This window comes from Myotis nattereri (assembly GCF_964212035.1).
Source record: "Myotis nattereri genome assembly, chromosome: 1".
Classification (NCBI taxonomy): domain Eukaryota; kingdom Metazoa; phylum Chordata; class Mammalia; order Chiroptera; family Vespertilionidae; genus Myotis; species Myotis nattereri.
In genome coordinates, this window is record NC_138075.1 from 81,684,654 (window position 1) to 81,707,452 (window position 22,799).

General features: G+C 38.1%; 1 long non-coding RNA gene across 1 annotated transcript in view; it reads left to right on the forward strand.

Moving 5' to 3' along the window:
* The window catches only part of LOC308526573, a 667,011-nt gene that overhangs the window by 221,776 nt on the left and 422,436 nt on the right, over nt 1-22,799 (forward strand). The window contains exon 7 of the long non-coding RNA XR_013996560.1: nt 12,301-12,388. This is a non-coding gene — a long non-coding RNA (uncharacterized lncRNA). The remainder of the gene's footprint in view (nt 1-12,300; nt 12,389-22,799) is intronic.

The window sequence follows — 22,799 nt, forward strand, 5'->3', positions numbered from 1 at the left end:
TTAGCTCACTGCTTAGCAATGGCAGATATGAAATTAAACAGACAAACACACAGATAGGTTGGTAAGCAGTGGACAAAAACTATGATTATTCAGATACAAGGGATCATGAACATAGAAATGCGTGGGAGGGGCCATTGAAACTTAGGGATTGCTTAATGTCTGTTCCTTAAACAAGGTAGTGAAAAGCCCTCTCCACATCCATCTTGGGAGATTTATCTGACCTCAGGGGAAAGCAGTGAGGGTTTGGACCAAGTTTTTCCTAATGACAAATACTTATAACTCATATATATCCAGAGTATTTTCTAAATGAAAATCATCATTATAACATACATACCATTTTTGCAGTTTAACTATGTATGTGTGTATGTGTGTGTGTGTGTGTGTGTGTATTTATTTATTTATCATTATTTTAATCTTCACCTAAGAATAAGAATATTTTTTCCTGCCCTAACCGGTTTTGCTCAGTGGATAGAACATCGGCCTGCAGACTGAAAGGTCCCATGTTTGATTCCGGTCAAGGGCATGTACCTTGGTTGTGGGCACATCCCCAGTAGGAGGTGTGCAGGAGGCAGCTGACCGATGTTTCTCTCTCATCCATGTTTCTAACTCTCTATCCCTCTTCCTTCCTCTCTGTAAAAAAATCAATAAAATATATTTTAAAAAAAGAATATTTTTCCATTGCTTTTTGGAGAGAGTGGAAGGGAAAGGAGGAGGGAGGGTGAGAGAGAGAGAGAAAAATAAAAACATTGATGTGAGAGAGACACATTGATTGCTTGCCTCCCACACATGCCCTGCCTGGGTGTAGGATGCGAACTTGCAACCCAGGTATGTGCTCTTGACTGGGAATCGAACCCATGACCCTTCTTTGGCCAAGATGATGCTTTAACCATCAAACAACACCAGCCAGTGCAACAATGTACTTGTAAAAAAAATTTTAATACCAAAAAAGTCATGGTCATCAATGCCATTGTAATTCATGTAAATATTTAAATAATTTTATTTTATTACTATTTTAAACAATTCTGCATTAAACATCCTTATCAAAAACCTTCAACTGAATATATTTGCCTTTGATCAATATACTAGTGGCCCAGTGCACGAATTCGTGCCCATTGAAAGGGCCATAATTAGAAGAAATATTTTAATATCGCTATTCGCCCTTTCTCTATAATAGGAGTATCAGATATTAAAGAAAATTAGTAAAATGTATATGAAAATAACAAATTTATTAATAAATAAACAATAACAACATGATATAAAAACACCATTGATACAAACAGCGACTGATAAATTGATTAAACTTATTCTAATATCTCCTTGTATACCACATTAAGAGTAAAAACACTTTCAGAGTGCTTGACTAATTTCCCTTATAATGAAGTATTTACAACTTTAGCTTTAACATCACAGGCTTTTAGAACTTGAGAGAAAACAACATATAACTGACGATGTCCGAAAATGGGTTCAGGTAGAAATATTCCTACTCAGTCTAGAGTTTGTCCTTGTGATTTGTTAATAGTCATTGCAAATGCTGGCATCACGGGAAACTGTCATTGAATTAATTTAAATGGGAACCCAGTGTCAGATGGGGACAAATCAATTCTTGGAGTCAGAACAACCTCTCCTTCCACAGATCCTGTTAATACTTCAGCTTCGATTATGTTAGGTTGCAATCTTTTGATAATAAATCAAGTACCATTACAAAGACCCCATTTACTATTAAGATTTCTTAGTAGCATGATGATTGCACCTACTTTCAATTTTGATTTATGACACAGCATTCCTGAAGGAGTAAATACTCTTAAGAAACTCGATGGGAAAATTTTTCTTTTCAGCATCATCCATTGAATCGATGGAATCATCACTCAAATAGGTGTGAAAATCTCCATCGAGTATATCCAAAATTTCTTCATTTAACTTATGAATGTGTTCATTTTTAAGACAAGGAATTGTATGTTTAGATATATTTTTAATATTATCTATAGATATATTATTTCCAAAGGTAGCTTCAATAATAGGTCCGTTACAAATCATTTCACGTTACAAATCATTTCAATAATAGATCCGTTACAAATCATTTCATTTAGGAATGGATTTCAATAATATCCATTCCTAAATGAAAACTGCTATCAAGTTTGCCATCTCCAAGTTTTACTAACCATCCACTATAAGCAGAATCCTCTGATCTTATATTTGTTTTAAGAGACAACTTTCTGAAACATCCCCAAACATTATAGTACTTTAAACTCATTTGTACTATGGCTGATCGCATAGCATGTGGCACAATACTGAGACATTGTCAAAAATCCCCTCCAAGAAGGAGAACCTTCCCACCAAATGCAACATTGAAATTCATAATTTCTCTTAGTGATCTATCTCTGACATTTATAGCATGACTGGATGCCATGGTGCATTAATCAGTAATGAGAAGATGGGCCTTTTTAATGGTTTTAGCAACTTCACTCTATATCAAGTCTAGAAATTGAAGTTGCATTTAATGGAATTGGTAATTTATATTGGGAATTAAAGGTTCTTCCACTGAGTAGTAAATTTGCAGCAATTCCTGTAGACGCTTGGATAAAACAGTACCACCATGACCTCTAATACAATGTACTAAAACTTTATAAAGATATGTTTTTCCACTACTGCCTGGACCATCCAAGAAAAAGCATTTGGGGAGTACAGTTTGATCTTTGATGGCAGAAGTAATAGTCTGAATGGCTGCCAACTGTTCATTGTTCAGAGAATTTATCAAAACCTCTTCCTGTTGTCCCTTGTATGATTTATCACATGTAGTTGTATTCGTTAATAAAGGATCGTCTGGAAGTTTGAAATGCGAACATTTCATTCCATGCAATGTGAATACTTTTTGAATTTCATTAAGGGCATACATTTCACAGTTCACACAGGCACCTTCTCTTTGGTATAATTTCCAACAAAAATCTTCAATAAAATGAGATTTATTCTCATCCCATAATTTGTCTGCATCAGAAGGACATCCAAACATGGTCTGGGATATGGGTGAATGGGAACTTGGGCTGTCAGGGCATGGACAGCAAGCTGACCAACAGCCGATTCCCTGAGGAATGGGGCTCCCACCTCCCTGTGTCAGGGTCCGGGGTGTGGGTGAAGGGGATTTGGGGCTGTCAGAGCACCGACAGCAAGATTGGGTCAGTGCTCATCATAGCTACCAACTGGTCATCTGGTCATTGGTCGTTCTGGTCGTTACGCTGTAACGGTTGCTGGGATTTTATTATATAGGGTCCTTTAAGAAATTGTAGTATCATCTAAGATTAACAAAAATAATATTGAGATTTTGATTAGATTTTCTTTGCACCTAGACTAAATTTGGAGAAAAATATTAAATTTAAAAAATATTTAAATTTATGAATGTGCAGTGACATCTCTTTATTCAAGTGTTTATTTTATTTAATACTTTTGAAGTTTTCTTCATTTTAATCCTAGATATTTTCAACCAATTTTATGCATAACAATTTTCATATTTTTCATTGATAAAATTTTTTTCATTTTCTAAGCTATATAGAAAAGTTACTGTTTTGTACATTTATTTTTAACTATGTTTCTCAATTATCTAATTAATTAAAAAATTTTAATTTTACTATATTGATTATAATTTTTCATGTACCCTCAGAGTGTCTTCTGATTGCCAAGTTTTTGTTTTGTTTTGTTTTTTTCTCCCCAGCAGGCATCCTGGCTCAAGCTGTATACATTTAGAATATCTGATTTTTAACCGCACACTCTTCATCCTATTGACCCAGAGTGAAAATTGATACTCTTATCTGAAGGACTGTTCCCTTGAGTATATTTAAACCAGACCAATCTCTGAGTTTAATCTGGGTTCATCAGGAACCATTAGCTTTGATTGGTTTGTTTTTCTCTCCCTTCATCTCAGGACTTGATGCTATTGAGTTAACAACTATTCTCCCCAGAGAATAGCTACCACAAGCCTGTTTCAAGTAATTCCAATATGTTGCTTATAGAAATTGAACGGTTCTTTTTTTTATTTTTTATTTGAAGAATGGCTGTAATGAATTCTGTATTTGTTAAAAACTTTGAAGATCTGTGAGGGCAAAACAGTCACTCAAATCTCTATCTTGTTAGCATGCTATTTATCATAGTTTACATTATTCATTGTTGAATTATGCAGTCCAGTTAAAAAGAATGAGCATCATTTACTAAAGATTCATACGTTGGCATCCAATAAATCCTAATTAATCATGATTTGACTAACTTGACTATTTCAGAAAAAAAGTAGGCATATGTTTTATCTTTGCACAATAATAAAAATAGATTAGTTTAGTAAGCATTTTAGTAGTGTAAATAAGATTGGGTATATTATTAAAACAAACTGCTTATTTAAAATATTCTAGAATAACATATTTCTTAGAAAATACAGCTATCTATTAAAGTCCTAGCAAATTATAATCTACTACTGGCCCAGTGCACGGTATTCATGCACAGAAGGGGGGTTTCCCTCAGCCCAGCCTGCACCCTCTCCAATCAGAGACACCTTCGGGTATGTCCGACTTCCAGTTTAGGAAGTTGGACCGGCAGTTGGACATCCCTCTTGCAATCTGGTACCGCTGGCTCCTAACCGCTCACCAGCCTGCCTGCCTGATCACCCCTAACCACCTTTGCCTGCCTGTCTGATCGCCCCTAACTGCTCCCCTACTGGCCTGATCATCCCTAACTGCTCCTCTGCTGGCCTGATTGCCCCTAACTGCCTCTGCCTCGCCCCGCACCTGGGACCTGGGGTTCCCTCCCTCTGGCCAGCCATAGGCTGGGCCAGAGGCGCAGGCGCAGCTGCTGGCACCTGGGACCCTGTGGCGGGTGGCTTGTCCCTCTCCCGGGCCGCAGCCTGGCTGGGCCCCATTCCTCTCTCCCAGTGTCGAGTGTCTGAGCTGTTATGGCCTGATGGCATGAGGGTGTGATGACTATTTGTATATTAGCTCTTTATTATATGGGATTTTAACTTGTCACGGTCTATCTTCAAGTGGATATTATACCACTCCACATCTTGTATAGAAACTTCACTATAACAAAATTTCATTTTTCCTGGGCATTATTTGTGCTATTGGTGTCATGTGTTTTACTCTCACAGATGTTATAAAACTAACATGACATTATTATTTGCTTAAATAGTTAAGTATCTTTAAATATATGTAAATAATAAGAAACTTCTATTATATGTTTTCCTATGCATTTACTGTCTTTGGTGTTTTCCATTTCTTGGCATAGATCATTATTTCTGTCTGGCAAAATTTTATTTCTGCTTGCAGGACTTCTTTTAACATTTCTTACACTACAAATCTGCTAGTGATAAAAAAAATTCAATCATTTATATATGAAAAATATATTTTAACTATTTTAAAAAATATTTTCACTCAGTCTAGAATTATAAATTGAGAGGATTTTTCCCCCCTTGTGAGTACTTTAATGATGTTGCTCTATCTTCTCCCTTACACTGTTTCTGATGAGAAATCTTTTGTAATCCTTATGTTTATTCCTGTGTATAGTGTGTATCTTTTCTTCTGACTACTCAAAAGCTTTTTATTTCATCATTGGTGTTGAGCAATGTGATTTTTATGTGTCTTGATGTAGCTTTCTTTATGTCCTGTGCTTGCCATTCATTGAGCTTCTCTGATCTGTGGGTTTATACTTTTTACTATATTTTGCCAAATTTGGAAATTTTTGAATCATTCTTTCTTCAGATGATTATATATGTACAAGTTCGGGTCTCTAGAGGGGCTGGGGAGGAAGAGGAGTGAACCAAACCATAGGGTCAGGACCTCGGCAGGCAACTGAGTGCAGGGACAGCCAGCAGGGCCATCCTTGTAGTGGCCAGTTCATGACCAGCTGCCTGAGACTGGCTTGTTCCTGGGCTGGGCGGTTTCATGCATCTACTCTGTACTGCCCAGGAGTGTGGTGCCCATCAGGACTGTGTGTAGCTTACAGGGAAGGCACAGCCTGGGGAGTTGGAGCCTTGATACCACGCAGTAACCAGATCCGGGCATTGGGAATGCGGCCAGTTCTCTGCACCCTGAGTCGCCCCGCTGTTGCGTCCCTGGAGCAGTCATGGTGCCTTCTTCCATCACGGTCCCCTAAGCTCACAGCAATGGAGGAGAGCTGTCATAGGTTTGGGTGAACGGAACGTGGAAGACCCCTGGGTGATAGCAGGCGCTGGGTGCTGGCTGGGGAGGCGGTCGTGTGGGTTTGCGTGAAGCGCTCACAGTCACAGCCTTGGAAGCCTCTTTCTTAGTTTCTCAGAGAGCTCGGTGGTGAGGAAATGCAGGTCTCATCCTGCATTGCGGATTCCGTGGGAAACCTCGCCATTGGGGGTGTCAGAGGGGTTGGCCGGGAGCACCTGTGGCAGAGAGACACCCTTCTCCAGGAACCTCTTCACAGGCAGACTCCTCGCTGGATGCCTGGGAACTCCTCAGCGGATCCCTGCTGTTGCACAGAGTTCTCTGAGCAGCCGTCCATCTCCCACGGGAAGAAAGGTGTGTGCTTGTGCACAGTCACTGCCTGGCCCTGGACATGTTCTCCCGCTGGGTTTGCAGAGGACAGACAATCGTTGTCCAGAATTCCCATGTTTAACAAAGAAAGTTAAGTTCCCAGTGAGGCCCATGGTTAGAAAGGGAGGGGATAGGGAGGAGGAGCCCAGCTGCCTCTTCCCCGCCTGCTGGAAGGGGCGGAGCCCGAGGCATTACCTCCAGTCCGCTCACCTGCCCTGGGAGGCTGTTTCCAGAGAGACGGTGAAGGCCAGGCTCTGCTCCTATGTCCTGATGGGTCTGAAAAGCAGGAGGCAGAGCCGTGCTCTCACCTGGGACTCGTGGCAGCTGCCTCCTGGTTCTTGGCAGAGATGGTGGCCCTGGGGTCTGACCTTTCCTCAGTGGTTGGAATCGTGTGTAGGAGCTATGGCGGAGGCTCGCCCCTGGGAGGCAGATACAGCGGGCAAATCATCCACCTCGTTGCCCGGGAGACAATGCCAGCCTCCTGCCCAGCCGCTATGAGCGCTGCCATATTTGTCTTGGAGTGACAGTTAATTTGCATATTCACTCTTTATTATGTAGGATGAGCCCCATCACAGCTTTTATAATAGTGCTTAAGTTGTGCTGTTAATATGTGGAACCCATTCCTAAGTACAGTAAAACTCTCATTCAGATTTTGTTACTGTAATTCTGAGGTGGAGAAACCATTGTATTATATTCAAGTCATATAATTCTAGCTCTACTTTTGAATATCTATGACTTGTGATATGAAGTAAATAATTTACCTCCTCAGAGTCTCACTGCTTCACTTAAATGAGAAAACACCATTGTGCATCCTCACAGAGTTACTTGAGGGAGATGAACAGCGTGAGTTTAAAAGCCACCTTGAAAAGTATAAATCAACAAAATTCTAACTACTCATTGCTATGTACTATATTACTTTTATTATAAATTCAGGAGATGATTTTGTCTCCAATTTTTTAATTCTGTATGGCAAGGAGCACAATGGCTTGTGCTAGCTTGTCTATAAAATCATAATTGGTATGAAACAGCTTTGATAATTGCTTTGGCTGCAATATTTTGAATAAGTCTCAGATTCACTTAAATATTTGAATGAGTGGTTATTCATGAATAAATACCATTGATAATCTTGGAAAAATAATAAGACTCCTCATTTATGATCTCAAACCCTTTCCATTCTATAAATTAAACACATCAATTATATTTAACAGTAAATTCTGATAACCCATATTTACTTATATTATAGCATAAATTTTCCATTAATAAGTTTTAAATCTGTGATGCTGTTTTCTATATAAGCAAAAGGAAAATCCTGCAAGAAGCAAACTCAAACTATTTCCTTTAAGAAATTTTATAGGCAAGTAACACAAGGGTGAATACTCACTAAACTGTCATTAGTTAAATGTTTAAGTTCAGAAAATTAACTCACTACTGTTGAAGACTAATATTGAAAAAATGTAAAGCATTAAATATCGTGTCCTTATACATTAAGGCACTATTGTTTCTCACTCTAGGTAGTTACACAAGAAGCACCATTGTTTAGGGGGGAATAATCTCAGAATAACAGAACATAACCACAGACCTAACAATCGCGCCTTTCGTATTTTAAAGGATACAATGTAGGTGTGTATAAGACAACAAAATTAGGGGAAAAAATACATGATTGTGCAAAAACAGTTCTTTCCTAGAACCCTCCCTAGCCTAGAGAGAAACATCTTCAGAGCTGAGGGAAGGAGTTTAGCAATCAAGATGCTGATATGGGTTTCTTACCCCTTCCTCTTTCATTTTAGATCAGCGGTTCTCAACCTGTGTGTCGCGACCCCTTTGGGGGTCGAATGACCCTTTCACAGGGGTTGCCTAAGACCATCGGAAAACATATATAATTACATACTGTTTTTATGATTAATCACTATGCTTTAATTATGTTCAATTTGTAATAATGAAAATACATCCTGCATATCAGACATTTACATTATGATTCATAACAGTAGCAAAATTACAGTTATGAAGTAGCAACGAAAATAATTTTATAGTTGGGGGTCACCACAACATGAGGAACTGTATTAAAGGGTCGCGGAATTAGGAAGGTTGAGAACCACTGCTTTAGATGATTCTGAACTAATGGCGACAAAATAGAAACCCCTAATAACTTTAGGAATCTGAAATTAGGTAAAACCTGTATGCTTAACTCTATTACATATAGTTCCTGATAGAATAGATTAACAGCTCCATCAAACCATCTCCAAATCCCAGTTGTGTAACAAGGTAAAATTTTACTTCTTGCTTATGTCACAGCTCACTCAGATGATTGGTGTGCAACCTTGCGGGCTCATACTATCTAGAATATTTGTCCTTTCTAGAACTGCAGAGTTCAGTATGGTAGTCATTAAATTTAAATGGACTACTAGTAAAATGAAAAATTCAGCTCCTCAGCTGCAGTGCTCAATGGTTACATTTGGTTATGAACTATTAGCGAATGCAGATAGAGAACACTCTCATCATCAGAAAAATTCTGCTGGACACCCTTGTCTAGAACCTGTGGGTCTTTCTCTGGACCTCTGCTTCAAGCTTCATGGAGGATTGTTGGGGAGATTTTTTTGTGTGAGCCAGACTGAGGTCTAGCAATTGCTTTGTTCCACTCTCCATTGGCCAGAACTCAGACCAATGGCTGTACTAAATGCAAGGGAAACTGGCAAATGTGGTTGAGCGGTGTATTCAAGAGCCAAAGGAAAATGGCTGGTGAATAGTCATCGAGGTTCTGCTCAGTGTTCCTCTAAATCTCTTTTTTTCTAAGCATTTGCTTAGTACTTATTGTATCCCAGTTTCTCAGCATCTGAAGTGTGTTATAAAATGCTCACGAGCTATTGGGGCAGGTTAGATTATTGTTCAGATAATTGTCATTGCCTCTCTGCTTACCACTGATTGGGAAAGAGTTTCCCTCCACATCTTCTTGAAGTTGGGCCTGGAATATGATTTGGTTTGGCCAACAAAATGTGAGCTAAGGTGATATTGTTATTGTATAGAATTTTGAAGAAGCAGCACATCTTACTGCTTAACACTCTGAAAATTTCAGAACTCCACTATAAGGAATACTTGTAGCCAGGTAGCCACTGCCCGTCCACTCCTGGCCCCAGCATAAGACACATGGAACTGACCTGTATTTAATCCACAAATTGACTTCTTTGTCCTACCTGTAAACCTATAGACCAGCGGTTCTCAACCTGTGGGTCGCGACCCCTTTGGGGGTCGAATGACCCTTTCACAGGGGTCGCCTAAGACCATCAGAAAACACATATATAATTGCATATTGTTTTTGTGATTAATCACTATGCTTCAATTATGTTCAATTTTGTAATAATGAAATTGGGGGTCACCACAACATGAGGAACTGTATTAAAGGATTACGGCGTTAGGAAGGTTGAGAACCACTGCTATAGACCTATCAGTGAGAAAATAATGCTTAATGTTTTATGCTTATGTGATTTTTTTTTTTTTTTTTTGCTGCGAACCAAAAGCTAATACACTTTTTTGAAGCAGAAAGTATTGTGAAGAAACTGAGAATCAGGATGGTTACGTGTCCTATGTCAGATGGCTACTGAATAATAGAACTAGAATTCAAACTCAGACTCTCTTATTTCAATATACACATCTTTAACCATTTTTCCATATTTACCTCCAAATAGTATTACTTTCAGATACAAGGAAATATTATTTAGGAAATACTAGGGCTGTATAATCTTCTATTATACATTTCTGCCATTAATAGTTTAATTTTCTCATTCTACTCTTTAAGCTCTCCATATCCGTAAGTTTAGTGTGTATTGTATGCCAGTACACATAGATGCATGTAACAATGATAAAACTTTGATTTTTTTTTAAACAATATAATTTATTCAGGTGGAATTGTTAGACTATGATTTCCAATAATTTTTCCTTTTTGAAAAGTAATCTTAATGGATAACATTGTGGCAAAGTTGAATGAATACACTGCATGAAATCAGGCAAATATTTCTCCAAGTCAGGTTTCAACAATGATCTGAAAGAAGTGGCACCTTTTGGTAAGAACTCAGGAGAGATGCTTTTAAAAATGCTCATTTTTTGAATTTTACAAAGGGGTATTGCTATTACTTAAGCAGCACATGGCTGTGAATTGAGAGAGGAGCTCTTGCTGAGCTACTGAGAGTACTTGTGGACAATGAAAACATAAAAATAAATAAATGAGCAAGATGCAAGGAAATCTGTGGTTGAGAAAGTATTAGTGTAGGTGAAAAGTCTTGGCTATTGAAGTAGGTGCACAGTTAGGATATGCAGAACATGTTCAAAGTATATAAAAAAGCATTTGACAAACACTGAAGTTATTATATTTTCCTTTGTATGATTTTTTTCTTTTCGGATACTGTTGTTGTTGTGGGTTAATATTATATGACTCTATAAACATTATATCCAGTAAAAATTTAATGAAATTAAAATTGAATATTTTCCTAATGTGAGTAGAACCTTATAATTAAAAGCGTGGTCCAATTAAAAGCAGCATTGATATCTCCAAGGAGATCACTGGAAATGTGCAATTACTGGTCCTACCCAAAACCAACTGAAATAAAATGTTTATTTTTGCAATGTTCCCAGGTTTTATAAGATATAATAACAGAGAAAATTAAAAGTTCTTGTCTAGAAGTCACCAAATTTCAATCTTCTTATTAACCAGGTGGATATTTTCTTTACCTATTCATAAGGACATGGGCTAGTTACTAAGGTCAAGTAGAAAATAACATGAGAGGAAGCGCAAAAATATTAACTGTTTTATGATGTAATATATACCAGACTACTAGTTAATATCCAGAGCAGTGTGAAGAGAGGTTTTTCTTTTAATGGTCAAAACAGGGAAGAAAATGTAGCAATTCCATTATTGTTTTTCAGTTTACTATCCTATCCTCAAGTTAGCATACTTTTTTCTTAAGTAGTGTTAAGTACATAACTGAGAGAACTATTATAAACTTACTTTATTTGACTAAACCCGTTAGCCAAAGAATTATTAACAAATAAAACGAATAGCTTTGGAAATTAGAACAAAATTAACATGAATATCAATAATGTGGTCTTTCCTTTCTGTTGATTTTAGGAAGATTTGAGCTATAATATATTTATAAGAATGTGACTTAGTTCTGTCATTTGATGCCTTAGTTCTGTATCTAAATACTAAGCCAAAAACATATAATTGTTCTAATAATGTCCAATTTAAGATTGATGTAAATTTATAGAAATTATGATAGGGCTCATGTTTGTTAAAATATGCAGATAAAATATTTAATGTTGAAGAGATTGAAATGAGATCCTTGAAATAATTTTTTTTGGTGAGGATTTTCATAGACCAGATGCCATGTCCCTGCTGAAATGTATTTTAATTTATTTTTTTAATTCACCGAAGTTGAATCAAAGGATCATCTTTCAAATAATAACTTCCTAATTTATGCTGTGGTCTTCTTTCTCATATCTTGATGGGGCAATAAAGTGACATGAATCCTGATATTGTAAAATGTGTTTGTTGCACAAAGCTCTATTTAGATTTAATGTCCAGGCTCAACGTGGTTCTTCAGTCTAAAAAGTCAGCATCTATTTTGCATGAGTGTATAGCTCACTTTATGCAAGTGCTGATAGGTAAGTGCTACAAGCACTAATCCAGGGGTGGTTTTACTGCATGGGAGAAATGTGCTAGCAAGAGCAACACTAGGGGCAGAGAGATTAACTTTCTTTCTTTTGTATTTCTTAGTCATGGGAAAATGTGTTAAGGAAGAGGATTTCAAACGCCTTTGAACAAGAAAAGAGAGGAAGAATTATGTGACTGAGCAACAAAAGTGGTAAGCACAGCTTCCTGAATGCTGTGATTGCAACATTTGGAGGAGGGGAATCTGACAATCCCGTGCATTCGCACAGGGTGTTTAAGTCGTTTCCTTTGCCCAAAATAAATGTAAAATGGGAATTAAAATCTAACCAGGTATTAGGCATAAATGACTCTCCTTTTCCATTATTATCTGAAAGTATAGAAGACCTTTTATACTTTTGTCAGCTCCTTCAATCTGCTAAATTGAAGGAGCTGACAAAACTTTTTCTATTACATGTTGATTTCTTATATAAAAAGAAGATATTCAAGCTATCATGGAATATCAATTTACAGTTTGACAGTCCTTGGGGTGGGATATTTGGGAACAAAAAGACATTTTTTTCTTCAGTAAGATTACATTCTAGAGTGGCCATTGTGGGTCATTTTAGGCAAGTCACCTAAGCTTAACTAATTTTGTTTTAAATTCAATAATACTCAATTTTTCCACTCTTAAAAGCATATGCTACAGCTTGTATAAAACTTCTTGCCTTATTAACAAATGCTAATTAGGAGTAATGGAAGTCAAATTAGTTTTTATTTCTCAAAGAGCTGTACTGTATTTGCAGAGAATTTTAAAGAAATTGAATTAATTTAAGTTTGTTTTAATTAATTATAATTTGTTTTCATAACAGCCAACTGACAGGTGATACTTGCACTTGCTTGAATTACATCCATGGGTAAAGTTTGCATGTTTGTAGCTGTATAAATTATTTTAGCTCTGTGAGAATAGTTAGGCATAAAGTGAAACATATAAATATTTAAAAAATAGGCTGATGTTTATTTCCTAAATAGATTATTATCTATTGGGCATGCACTTAACATCTGTGATATCTATATAAAAATACAAATTACCTTGAATACTCACCACTACATTTCCTGAAGAGTTTACATTTTCCTCTAGTGAATTGGATTGCTACATGTAACAAATAAAAATACAGAATGTCACTATATTTTCCTATATTTTCTTCTCATCCCTTTGTTATCTCAGTTATTAAAAGGTACATTTTTTTTAATGGTAGAACCTTAACAAAAAAGAAAATTAATTTTTTCAAGTCAACTTATCATAAAGCCACCAAGGAACAGATATGCCTCTTCCTAGCTTTAAAAATAGAGTCCCTTAATTTGACATACTATGAATGCTTTTAGATTTTGTTCCAGTTGAAATACATTGGGGAAGTGGACAGAAGGTTAGTCATCAAGGGTGAGTTTCATGAGGGTATATTATTACATGCTTAGGCCAGTAATCTGAAAGGTTTCTTTTTTGTTATTTAACTTTTCTGAAAGTAGTGTTTCATACAAAGAAAAAAACAAAATCTTATGTTATATGAGTTATGGAGGAGATATGGTTAAAGATTTGGATAAATCTTTTAATTTCCTTGATGTTCAAATGGTGTTTCTGGGGACCCTAGGTATTTTTGTCCATCAGCATTTAATGATTACCCATTTTCTATACTAAACTGCAAGGTACAGAGGAAGACTAGATTTCTATCATGGGACCCCACTTGATTTCTAATTATAATAGTGCATGCCCAAAATCTCAATTCTGCCTTTTATTACTTTAGGATCTTGGGTGAGCCTTGATTTTCTTATCTGTTAGAATGCACTAACATTCTCTTAACTAAGCAGAGCTAACATTTCTTACTGAATTGGGGTCTCAACATGACTAAGTTTTTAGATGAATTACATTAACATATCAAGTTTCTTATCTTTGAATTTCTTTCTTGTGGTTTCATACCCTAATTTCATCTACCCACTTCAAGGTTCAACTTTGATCAGATGTTTGGATATAGAATTGCTAAAAATATTATGAGATTTACTTTTTCCAGAGTAAAAATTTGGCACATAATTTACTAGCTCTAAGTCCTTCTAAAAATCCCAACCTTCTCCATTTTTTTCACTTCTTCTCTTCCATTTCTAAACTCTTATACTCCTTAAGTAAGGGATTACAAATACCTCAGTCATTTTTACTATATTTGCCAAATGGCTTATTTAAATACACATGTTTATAAGTTTTCCCTGACCAATAGAAAAGTAACTAAAATGGAGCTCTTGCTATTAGAGTTTACTCTCTTATTTATTAGGTCTTTCTTTTGAAAATATTTTAACCCTTGAATACATTTCAAAAGAATATTACATAAGAGATACTGGAAAAGAATAACTGGATAGGCATGTAATATATAAATACATTACCTATAGGCCTGATTTAGCATAATTCTATATAATACTTTTACTGTAGATGTATATTGGTTAGTAATCTAGACATAGATATTTTTTGGATACTTAGAAGAGCCAACTAAAAGATCTTTTTTGACATTTTTTATTTATAAAATTGTTTCATTATTTTAACCAGATGGTGTTTTTCCTAAGAACATCCCTTTATAATCTCAAATGGCTGCTAACAAAAACCTTATTTCTTAGAAAATTGTTTAAGTCTCTCTCCCTAATGTTTGATTGTGGTACCTGCAGTGAACATCAGGAATATGTATATTTTTGAAGACAGGAAATTGATCTCTTGAGCCCATGTTGTGGCTGACTGCAGTGTCCTTACTCACTGGGTCAGCTAGACACACTCCTCTATTTAGATTGACGCAAGGTTTCAAGAACTCATCTCTGAGCAGCATTCATCATTCTCTGGAAGAAGGAATGGATAATGTTTAAGGATAAAAATAATGAAATCATTACAAAATCTGGATTACTTTAATGAATGAAAACTCAAAAATCTCTGGAAGAGAGTATTTGTTTCTAAGTTTCTATGACATTTAGAAAATATTAGTATCACAACCACTTCCTGGGTTTTTTTGTTGTTGTTTTTTAAAAATCAAAAAAAAAATTTAATTTTTTTTCTTTCGGTTTGTACAAGAAATTTACAGTGTGAAAAATATACAAGTGAAAACGAGGCCATACACCAGGGTGTAGGGAGGGGCAACTTGGTCACAAACACAAATAAACAAGACATTTCTGAGTTCTGAGGTGATAATTAACCTCCTAATGAATGTTTTCCCCTGCCTTTTATGAAGGCATAGATGACCAAGGGTTTTATTATCAATTTCATTTCTTTGGATATAACAGGGATAAAGTTAAAGAATCACATTTTTCTTCCACATGTTTGGTTTTTTTTTTTTTTCAGGTATTCACCATTTATCAGAATTTCTTTCACTTGAGACAAAAAATAATTACAGTTGTCCCACAGTAGCTGCAGAGGATTGATTCCAGGACTCCCTGCTGATACTATACTTAGGATACTTAAGTCCGTATACTTTAAATTATCTCTAGATTATGTATATTGCTCAAGACAATGTAAATCTTATGTAAATAAATGTTATACTGTATTGTTTATGGAATAATGACAAGAAAAAGTCTTTGCATGTTTAGTATATATTAAATAATCGTAGGCTTAACTACATAGTAAATGTCAGTAATAACGCAACATTTAAAAAGAAAAAGACTTTTGACACTTGGTTAGTTGGATCTGCAAATACAGAACCTACAGATACATCTGGCCAGTTGTATATGGATGTTTCTTTAGGGGAAAAGGTAATCTGTTATCATTTTTATCTATTTATGATTGCAAAATTTAATAGAACGCTGGAATTATAATATTGAAATTCGGCCGAAATTCTACTTTAGTGTAGCAGGCCAGCACAGCCAAGGGTTCAGTGAGCCTGAGATGGGGCGGCAAAGGATGTAGAAAAGACAGACAAAGAGAATAAGCTGGGTGGATCTTCCTGTGCCTGGCTGAGGCCACAGAGAGAGATCCAGAGGCAAGCTGAGCCTTTACTTTATAGCCAGAGGTAAACAAGGTAGTGGTCACCATAGTTACAACATTCTTGTGAGTTTCACTTGTTTTGGCAGCACTTGCTGCATCTCCTTCAGCCCATTAGCTACCCAGATAAGATCTAGTGAGCATCATAAGGTCAAGCCTAATTATGTTAAGAGGGCTGTGCTTTCTAATCTGGGACTTGTTTGTGGATTTGCCAACAGGTCAATCCTAGGCTTAACCCTATAGCCTTTCCCTACACTCTAGAGCAGTGATGGCGAACCTTTTGAGCTTGGCGTGTCAGCATTTTGAAAAACCCTAACTTAACTCTGGTGCTGTGTCACATATAGAAATTTTTTGATATTTGCAATCATAGTAAAACAAAGACTTATATTCTTGATATTTATTTTATATATTTAAATGCCATTTAACAAAGAAAAATCAACCAAAAAAATGAGTTCGCATGTCACTTCTGACACGTGCTTCATAGGTTCGCCATCACTGCTCTAGACCAAAATATTTGGGACCTTGGTTATCCACATTGGCTGCCTTTATTGTCATACTCATTCCATAATGACTTTTCTGTCCACATTGTATTTCTTGAATTGACATATTTAAAGACACTATTTAACCTAGAGTTAAATATTTCTTAGTACCTAGCTGGCTACTGAGAAAGCCTGTCTCTGATGACAGGCATTTTTTTCTTTTAAATACAACAGTTTTCAAAAATTTATTACTGCATGGCCATTGGGATATTCACATTACTGGAAAATGATTCTTGAATGCTATTTAGGTTTTATCAATTTTTTTTCTGACAAGAAATAGTTTGGATTGGCTATGAATGGAAAAGGCCAATAACCTAGATAAACATCAGATAATATGTGAATTCTTAAGACACTTTTGAGATATGATAAAACATGTCAAGTTGTGAAGAGAACCTATCTCACTAACCTTCGAACTGCAGAGTATTAGTTTTGAAAGATAAATCTTAATAGATGTTGAATCAATTTATGCCATTCCCACACATAATGAGACAGCAAGGTGCTTCTCTCTATTCTATTTATATTCCCTGAAGGTTAACTTTCAAAATGTATGTGTACTTTGCATTTGGAGAGCTGTCAAATGATTTTTAAGACTAGGAAACAGATTAGATTTTCAGATTGAATGTCCTATTCCTCAGAGGATTTACATTTAAGCAGAAAAGATGGGTTTTACATATAGAAGTAAATGGAATTTAAAAATTTTATGTCATATTTTTTTGAAAGATAAACACAGAGGTTGCATTAGTTAAATCATCGGTAGAAAATAATTCTTCAATATTTTAAGTATATTTTAACACAGCCTATGTTACATTGGGTGTACAATTTAAAATACATGGTTTTAAAGTTATGAAAAATATTCAGGAGCACATACTTTCATGGAAATTCTTGTACTAGTTTGTATGTTTTATGCATGAACACTTGCAGTGGCAAGCCAAAATGACTTATTGGCAAGGATGCATTTTCTGTAAGCACCTGAGCATTTGGGTGAGCTATGCTTTTGGTGTAGCAGTAGCTTAACTAGATATGAGAAGGTTAGATATTTTGGGAAGTAGGATCATTAGCATAATGTGGGTTCTTCTGAGGCAAGGGGAATGTAGGTGATCTAAACGTAATCAAGGTCACAAAGCAGCAGCTGATGTTCACGTCTGCTAACATTCTTTTTGATTTAGGCTGCCATAATAGAAAGATTTTTCCCTAAGTATTTGTAACTGTGTTAAGCCCATTACAAGATTATGTAAGGAAAGTGTTCATTATGGCAACAAATATGCCTTTGTAGGGCCTATTCTGTGAAAGTTTGTGATTTCACACATAGGCAATTAAGATAGCAAATAAGCCTGTCTGGAGATAAGGCAAATTCCCTGTCACAGTATGAAGTCAATCTTCTTAGTTCATAAAATTTCCTTTCTAAGCAAATATCTTTAATGAGAGTGAATTAGATGTGTTGTCTCTTTTTGAGAGACAGTAACAAGATAAGATGGCAACAGCATGATTTGTGAAATTTTATCTCCAGAGCTTTTATAGTTAACTAGAGGCCCTGAAGCAGGGGGTCCCTCGGGGGTGAGGACGACGGGGCCCCAACGTGCTAGGGCGTCTGCGTGCAAGACCCCGGGGACCAGGTTCATTGACGCAGATCCGTTTAATTGAGGAACTACAGGGGTATATATAACATGAGGGGACCAATCAGAGGGAGACACGTTGCTATAGGCGACCAATCAGAGGGAGACACGTTGCTATAGGCGACCAATCAGAGGGAGACACATTGCTATAGGCAACCAATGGCTGAAAGGCTGGGGTACTATGCATGTGGCTCTAGGAGTTAGTTCAGGCGGGCACTGCTACTTCCTGGTGTGCCAAGGAAGCATGTCATGGTGGAGTGTGCTCACACCATTGCAACAGCCACAGCGCTGAGACATACTTCCTGAGCTCTACTACATCTCCCCCTTCCTTTCTAATTAGCGCCAAAGCAAAGGAGTTGTCACTACTCAGAAGGAGATAGAAGGGTGGCCTTACAGACGGGTAAAAGGAGTAGCAGAGGCACGTGCCACTGGAAACTGGGAACTAACTGGCATGAGAATGCCAGGGTGAGGTATCACAGTCCACAGTCCTTATCTGTGCGCCCCCGTGCTATTAGCGGTGATGATGGCACACATTAATAAGAATAATGTTCCTGCCGACGGGTTCCCCTCTGGCGCCATGCGCGCGGCTTGGTCTTGTAGAGCCTTGATGTCACCCCAGGTGATGGGGTGAGCCCGTCGGTGTCTAGGTCGTCTCCGCCGTCGGGGCTGGTTCTCTTCTATGGTCAGGTCCTCCATTTCCTCCACGGGGAGCGATGGTGGCGATCTACGGCTCATCGCTGGTGGTGTAGGGTTTGACGCCACGAGCAGGGATCCACGCGGGACTTTTGTCGCCTTCTGGAAAAATACAAGCAAACCCTCTCCCCTGGGTTAAGAGTGGGTCGGGGCCTTTCCAGGCTCCGGTGAGTGGGTCTCTCCAGCGGACCAAAGGAAGAGGTATTGGTATGTCCCGGAGTCCTCCCCAATGTTTATACATAGGGGTTAATCCATGCTCATCAAAATGAAAATAATTGAGGGTAGTTAAGGCTTGGGTTAGCAGTGTATGAGGATTTCTCCTTATCACTCCCCCTTTTTCTTTAATCAGTTGGGCCTTGAGTTCCCTGTGTAGTCTTTCAATAATTGCCTGTCCCTGGGGGTTATAGGGGATGCCCATGGTATTCTTGATGTCGTGTGATTTTAAGAAGTCTTGAAATAGGGTGCTGGTGTAGCATGGTCCATTGTCTGTTTTTAACTCCCACGGGAATCCAAGGATGAGAAAGGCAGCCTTGAAGGTGGCAATGCTATGCTTGGCTTTTCCCCCTGTTTGGGCCTGGGCGAACGTAGCTCCTGAGCAAGTATCCATGACTGTGTGGACATATTTCAATTTGCCAAATGCTGGGACATGCGTGACATCTGCTTGCCATATGGCATTGGGCTGTAGTCCTCGGGGATTGGCCCCTCTGGGTTGTAAAGGCCCGAGGGGTAGTAGAGGGCCGCAGGATCGGCAAGCACGTATGAGGTGCTTTCACTGAGCTAGGGGAAGATGGGGGAAGAGCTTTTGGAGAGAGGAGGCTGACATATGAAATTTGGTGTGTAGGAGTCTGGCCTCTTCTATGGGTTGTAGGGTAAGAACTAGCTTGTCTGCTTCTGCGTTGCCTAGGGAAAGTGGGCCTGGTAGGCCAGTATGAGACCGTAAGTGTTGGATATACCAGGGCTATTTACAGTTCTCTAGGATGTCCTTTAGGAGTTGGAGGCTCTGATCTAGTGGGGTATCTTTAACTCTTAAGGTGGAATACCCTAGATTTTTTGCCGTATGCACCGCGTAAGCACTATCTGAGAATAAATTGACTGGACTATTTTGACAGTAGAGAAGGGCGTATATTATAGCTCTGAGTTCTCCTACTTGTGATGAGCCTTGATAAGTGTATCTAAGGTAAGTGGGGTTGGTGGAAGTTTTAGGGGACTTTATTATTGCTGCACAGTAATGCTTCCCCGCGTCAGTGAAGGCACTGGGTGCCCTTTGAGGGAGCCGTTGACAGTTGGAGGTGGAATGCGGGAGTTGGAGCCCTTTAAGGGAGCCTTTGACAGTTGGAGGTGGAATGGAGGAGTTGGTGGTGCCTTTTGCAAATCCCACCAACAGTAACAAAACCATGATGGTTTGGGAGCTGAGCCCAGGGTGGAGGGAGGGATGGAGACACGGCTTCCATGCGACGAAGCCGGAATGTCAGAGAAGGGGGTAACGGTTTTTCCTTGTGGACCTCAGCGGGTCGAATCCTTTTCAAGACCTTCTCCCAAGTGGAGGGGTCCCAAATGGGGGCCTCGATTAACTACAGATTGGACTTTAATAGATACTCCCAATGAGTTTGGAGTTCCTTTTCAGAGACCTTAACTTGCCTGCTCTGCAGTAAGGCGTGGAGCGCGCGCTTGTGGCGCTCTCGCCGAAGGGGGAAAGTTTCCCATTTTACTGTAGAGGGTCGCTCACCCGTCCAGCCATTCCGGGGGCCCCACGTTCGGGCGCCAGATGAAGCAGGGGATCCCTCGGGGGTGAGGACGATGGGGCCCCAACGCGCTAGGGCGTCTGCATGCACGACCCCGGGGACCAGGTTCATTGACGCAGATCTGTTTAATTGAGGAACTACAGGGGTATATATAACATGAGGGGACCAATCAGAGGGAGACACGTTGCTATAGGCGACCAATCAGAGGGAGACACGTTGCTATAGGCGACCAATCAGAGGGAGACACATTGCTATAGGCAACCAATGGCTGAAAGGCTGGGGTACTATGCATGTGGCTCTAGGAGTTAGTTCAGGCGGGCACTGCTGCTTCCTGGTGTGCCAAGGAAGCATGTCATGGTGGAGTGTGCTCACACCATTGCAACAGCCACAGCGCTGAGACATACTTCCTGAGCTCTACTACAAGGCCCAACGCACAAAATTTGTCCAAGAGTAAGCCTTCCCTACGCTGCCAGCACCAGCTTCCCTCTAGCACCCAGAACCCAGGCTTCTCTTGCAGCCCTGGCTTCATCCATATTATGCTTTTATTATTATAGATAAGTAAACCTCAGTTTAACTCACTCATTAAAAAAAATGACAATATAAAATTGATGATTGCTAAAACTCAAAATTTGTAGTGTTTTCTAGCAATTATTTTGGGCTTCTTTATGAAGGAAGCAAAACAATGATCAGTCAATCAAATCAGAATGGCATTCATTTACAAGACTTGAGAAGACTAAAGATAGGTTTGATTCATTTATGAAACTGATCCAGAGAAATGATGTAGACTTGTCTATTCATTTTTATTGCTTGTCTTCTAGGTCAGACATGGTTTTATGTGTAAGTCCAAAGTTGCAAATTGCCATTTAAATAATTACTAATATAAAATTAGAAGAAAGAACAAAGAATCCTAGCTTTGTACTTCTGCCCTCTTGAAATTGTCATGAGAAAAAATATAATTTATGCCATTAATTACTTTTAGATAATACTGCATGATTCAATTCCAAGCTCATATGAAAATTAATGGTCAATATAAATATTATATTTGAGGGGTAAAGATTTCAGATGTCTCCTGAAGCTTCTCTCATGTTCACAAATATTTACTTTAGAGAAAACTCAGATGTAGGCCAATCTTTAAATATATATATATTTACCTACAAGATCTAATCAGTAATTCACATAATTTTATTTCTGAGTCCATATGAATTATTTTAACCTTTATTCATAAATCCTCTTTCCTAATAATTTCCATTGCTCTGTTCTGGACACATTCTAAGGTTTCCACAACTCTGTTATTAGTGGAGGCACAAGCAACCAATAGTGGTGATCTTTTTATGAGCAAAGCTGAATGGAATCTCACTTGTTTTTCCTTCTGCTGCAACAACTCTGTGGGACTGTCAAGGAGAAAATAAATATTTGTTACTTTTGGTAATGAAAGAAGTATGTGTGACTCAGCAACACATGGGGAGCAGATGTGTTGAGTAAGAGCCCACTCCTGTGCCTCAGACCTGTCACCGGCTGAGGATATAAATAGAGAAAAATTAGGGGAGAATAAGCTGTATCCTTGATTTTGCTCAATTGCATTGAAACTGGAAATTCTAAAGTTTGGGTTAGGGATTTAACAATGAATCTGTTCTGCATAGATGGCTGGTCAACACGTATTTTCCATGCAGCTAGTTGGAAAACAACCATCTTCTAATCCAGCCACCACACATAAAGGCAGCCTAATGAGGGTTCTTCAGATGTGGTGTATATATTGCTTTAGAAATTGCCAGATTTGCCTGATTATGTTGACCATCTCTGAATTTTCTATTGCAGCAGGTGAGAGCTGAAATGTTATCTTTCCCATCCTGGACAAATTGGGCTTGCTGTGGCACTATTCATAGGCAAGGGTACTGAGCTTCCAATTGGCAAAGTAAATGCTTGCAAAAGGCTTTTCCTACTGGATAGAAATCTGCCCTTTAAAACTGGCAACATATTTTTCCCAAATACAATAGTTCAGTTTGGGTTGACAAAAAAAAGCTAGATTTGGATTAATAAC